Here is a 5,426-nt window from a genome sequence, read left to right as displayed (position 1 = left end):
CCCCTCTTATTCCGGGATTCTGCAGTTTAGTCCACATATGATACCCTTATTCCATTTGATATCAATCCATACATATGTAGTGTAGCTCCTTGCTTCCGAGTACTTTGGATGAGTACTCACGGTTGCTTTTCTTCCCCTTTTCCCCTTTTCTATATCCGATTGCTGCAACCAGACGATGGAACCCAGGAGCTAGATGTCACTGTCGATGACGACTACCACTACTCGGGAGGTGCCTATTACTACGTGCAGCCCGCTAACGGCGACCAGGAGTAGTTTAGGAGGATCCCAGGCAGGAGGCATGCGCCTCTTTCGATCTGTATCCCAGTTTGTGCTAGCCTTCTTAAGGTAAACTTGTTTAACTTATGTCTGTACTCAGATTTTGTTGCTTCCGCTGACTCGTCTATAATCGAGCTCTTGTATTCGAGCCCTCGAGGCCCCTGGCTTGTAATATGATGCTTGTATGACTTATTTTATTTGTAGAGTTGTGTTGTGATATCTTTCCGTGAGTCTCTGATCTTGATCGTACATGTTTGCGTGTATGATTAGTGTACGATTAAATCGGGGGCGTCACATGCTAGAGAGAATGAAATTATTGAAACTGATAATATTGATGAAAGTGATGATGAAGATTCTCCCCGTAGATATGAATTACCTGTTGTGCCTGAGGGCTATGTTATGGATGAAGAAACTGCTAGAGTTTTTCTTGCTTGCAATGATAGGAGTGATCTTAAGAAATTATTAGCTATGATGAAACAAAAAACTTTGAATGCTAGAATGAAATATGATCCTGCTTATGCTACTTCACCTATCTTCGTTACCGATAAGGATTATGAATTCTCTGTCGACCCTGATATAATTACTTTTGTTGAATCTGATCCTTTTTATTGCTATGCATCTGAAACTATTGTGGCACATCTTACTAAATTAAATGATAGCCATCCTATTCACTAATGATGAGAGAACACGCTACTTTTATATCCTTAAATTATTTCCGTTCTCATTAAAGGGTGATGCTAAGATACGGTTTAATTATCTTGATCATGGTTGTGTGCGTAGTCCCCAGGATATGATTTATTACTTCTCTGGTAAATATTTCCCCGCTCATAAGAAACAAGCTGCTTTAAAGGAAATATATAATTTTGTGCAAATTGAAGAAGAGAGTCTCCCGCAAGATTGGGGGAGGCTTCTCAAATTCCTTAATGCTTTGCCTGATCATCCTCTTAAGAAAAATTAAATACTTGATATCTTTTATAATGGATTAACTGATGCTTCCAGAGACCACCTGGATAGTTGTGCTGGTTGTGTTTTCAGGGAAAGAACACCAGATGAAGCTGAAATTCTATTGAATAATATGCTGACTAATGAAAATAATTGGACACTTCCTGATCCAATTCCCGATCCAATACCTGAACCAACTCCTAAGCCAAGTCCGAAGAAAAGGGGTATTTTATTTCTCAGTCCTAAAGATATGCAAGAGGCAAAGAAATCTATGAAATAAAAAGGTATTAAAGCTGAAGATGTTAAGAATTTACCTCCTATTGAAGAAATACATGGTCTTAATTTGCCGCCCGTTGAAGAAATACAAGGTCTTGATAACCCGACACAGGTAGGAAAGGTAATTCTCTCTATAGATATGATAAAGCTGAAATCCCTCCTACTAAGTTTGCTAGGCAATGCTTAGATGAGTTTGATAACTTTATGGTTAAGCAAGAAGACTTCAATGCTTATTTTGGTAGAGCATTAAAATGCAATGCTTATATGATAGAACACTTGAGTGATTATATGGCTAATGTTAAAGGTGAACTAAAACTTATTAGTAAACATGCTTCTATGGTTACCACTCAAGTAGAACAAGTACTTAAAGCTCAGAATGATTTGCTCAATGAATTAAATAATAAGAATGATAATGCTGTTAGAGTTGTGACTAGAGGTGGTAAAATGACACAGGAAACTTTGTATCCTGAGGGCCATCCTAAGAGAATTGAGAAAGATTCTCAGAGAACTAATATTCATGCACCTAATCCTTCTAAAAGGAAGAAAAATGATAGGACTTTGCATGCTTCTAGTGAACCTGTTATAGACACACCTGAGAATCCCAATGATATTTCTATTTCTGATGCCGAAACCCGACCTGGTAATGAACATGAACCTAGTGATAATGTTTATAATGATGTTCATGTTGATGCTCAACCTAGTAAAAACAATGATGTAGAGATTGAACCTGCTGTTGATCTTGATAACCCATAATCAAATAATCAACGTTATGATAAGAGAGATTTTGTTGCTAGGAAGCACGGTAAGGAAAGAGAACCATGGGTTCAGAAACCCATGCCTTTTCCTCCTAAACCATCCAAGAGAAAGGATGATAAGGATTTTGAGCGCTTTGCTGAAATGATTAGACCTATCTTCTTGCGTATGCGTTTAACTGATATGCTCAAAATGAATCCTTATGCTAATTATATGAAAGAAATTGTTACAAATAAAGGAAGGTATCGGAAGCTGAAATTTCCACCATGCTTGCTAATTATACTTTTAAGGGTGAAATACCTAAGAAACTAGGAGATCCAGGAGTACCCACTATACCATGTTCCATTAAAAGAAACTATGTTAAAACTGCTTTATGTGATCTTGGAGCCGGTGTTAGTGTTATGCCTCTCTCTTTATATCGTAGACTTGATTTGAATAAGTTGACATCAACTGAAATATCTTTGCAAATGACTGATAAATCAACTGCTATACATCTCGGTATTTGTGAGGATGTGCCTGTTGTGGTTGCAAACGTTACTATTTTAACGGACTTTGTTATTCTTGGTATTCCGGGGACGATAGTATGTCTATTATTCTTGAAAGACTTTTTTTGCATACTGCAGGGGCTGTTATTAATTGCACCAAGGGAAATGCCACTTTCATGTTAATGGCAATGAGCATACGGTACACTTTCCGAGGAAACAACCTCAAGTTCATAGTATCAACTCTATTGGAAAAATTCCATCGATTATTTTGGGAGGTTTTGAATTTCCTCTTCCTACTGTCAAGAAGAAATATGATATTCTTGTTATTGGGGACGTGCATACCCCCGTTGAGGTAACCTAGTGTTATTCAAAAATTCTCCGATTCCATGTTATTCGGAATGAGTTTGTTAACAAGACTTGATCAACCTTGTTAGTGGATTCCTTTTGATGAGCATGAGATGGATGAATTTAGAAAACACAACTCTCTGTACCCTCTTTTTATTTTCTGTTATTTATATTAAATAAAGCAAAAATAGTATATTCTGTCTGTCTTCTAAATTATCAATGCAATAAAAAATACCCCGAAAATAAAAGTTCTCCAAATGCCCTGAAGTTTAAATATGATTTTTTTCTAGAATATTTTAGAATATCTGGCACTGAGAACACAACAGGGGGAGTAAGCACCTGGCCACGAGGGTGGAGGGCGCACCCTACCCCTGGTCGCGCCCCCTGCCTCGTGGGTCCACGGTGGCTACCCTCCACTTAGTCCAGCTACCACACACTCCTTCCTCCCGCAAACATCACTAACCAGCTCAAACCTGAGTCCAAGCTCATTTTGCTGCCATTTTCGATCTTCTTGCTCAAAGCACCTCTCACAAAACTGCTTTTGGGGATTGTTCCTTGGTATGTGACTCCTCCAATGATCCAATTAGTTTTTGTTCTAGTGCTTTATTCATTGCATATTTTTGCTGCTTAGGTGACCCTATTCTTGAGCTTGCATGTCAAAATTATGTGGTCAAAAGTAGTTTTGATGCATGATATTGCCTCTAGGCACTTGTAGGAGTAGTTGCTATCAATTTTGTTGAGTTTGGTTCACTTTTATTTTGAAGTTACTAAAATTTCAGAAATTTTTCAGAGGAAGAAATATGTTTAGGAAAATGTACCAAGGTGGTCCTTCAAGGAAGCAAGGACCCAGGCTCGCAATGCGCGAAGCCGACGATGAACCACCAAGGGACGCTCAAGTGCGGGCTTGTGAATGGCCTTCAGAGGATTTCATGGACCGAGAAGGAATCAAGGAAGAATTTAACGTGTATGTGCATAATGTCGATCTTGAGAGCTTTGAGGCAGATACGTGCCGCCATTACCATGTGACGCCCCGATTCAATCATACACTAATCATACACGCTAACGTGTACGATCGAAATCAGGGACTCATGGGAAGATATCACAACACAACTCTACAAATAAAATAAGTCATACAAGCATCATATTACAAGCCAGGGGCTTCGAGGGCTCGAATATAAGAGCTCGATCATAGACGAGTCAGCGGAAGCAACAATATCTGAGTACAGACATAAGTTAAACAAGTATGCCTTAAGAAGGCTAGCACAAACTGGGATATAGATCGAAAGAGGCGCAGGCCTCCTGCCTGGGATCCTCCTAAACTACTCCTGGTCGTCGTCAGCGGGCTGCACGTAGTAGTAGGCACCTCCCGAGTAGTAGTAGTCGTCATCAAAAGTGGCGTCTGGCTCCTGGACTCCAACGTCTGGTCGCAGCAAACGGGTATAGGAAAGGGGAAAACGGGAGAAAAGCAACCATGAGTACTCATCCAAAGTACTCGCAAGCAAGGAGCTACACTACATATGTATGCATTGGTATCAAATGGATTAAGGGTATCATATGTGGACTGAACTGCAGAATGCCAGAATAAGAGGGGGATAGCTAGTCCTTTCGAAGACTACGCTTCTGGTAACCTCCATCTTGCAGCAGGAGAAGAGAGTGGATGGTAAGTTTACCAAGTAGCATCGCATAGCATAATCCTAACCGATGATCCTCCCCTCGTCGCCCTGTGAGAGAGCGATCACCGGTTGTATCTGGCACTTGGAAGGGTGTGTTTTATTAAGTATCCGGTTCTAGTTGTCATAAGGTCAAGGTAGAACTCCAAGTCGTCCTGTTACCGAAGATCACGGCTATTTGAATAGATTAACTTCCCTACAGGGGTGCACCACATTTCCCAACACGCTCGATCCCCTTTGTCCGGACACACTTTCCTGGGTCATGCCTGGCCTCGGAAGATCAACACGTCGCAGCCCTACCTAGGCACAACAGAGAGGTCAGCACACCGGTCTAAATCCTATGGCGCAGGGGTCTGGGCCCATCGCCCATTGCACACCTGCACGTTGCGATGGCAACCGGTGAGCAGACCTAGCCTCCCTTATACAAGAGCAGGCGTTCCAGTCCAACCCGGCGCGCGCCGCTCAGTCGCTGACGTCACGAAGGCTTCGGCTGATACCACAACGTCGAGTGCCCATAACTATTCCCGCGTGGTTGGTTAGTGCGTATAGACCAATGGGCAGACTCAGATCAAATACCAAGATCTCGTTAAGCGTGTTAAGTATCCACGAACACCGACCAGGGCCAGGCCCACCTCTCTCCTAGGAGGTCTCAACCTGCCCTGTCATTCCACCTCAAAGT

The sequence above is a fragment of the Triticum dicoccoides genome, chromosome 2A (genome assembly GCF_002162155.2).
Source record: "Triticum dicoccoides isolate Atlit2015 ecotype Zavitan chromosome 2A, WEW_v2.0, whole genome shotgun sequence".
Lineage (NCBI taxonomy): Eukaryota > Viridiplantae > Streptophyta > Magnoliopsida > Poales > Poaceae > Triticum > Triticum dicoccoides.
This window is presented reverse-complemented; position numbering follows the sequence as displayed.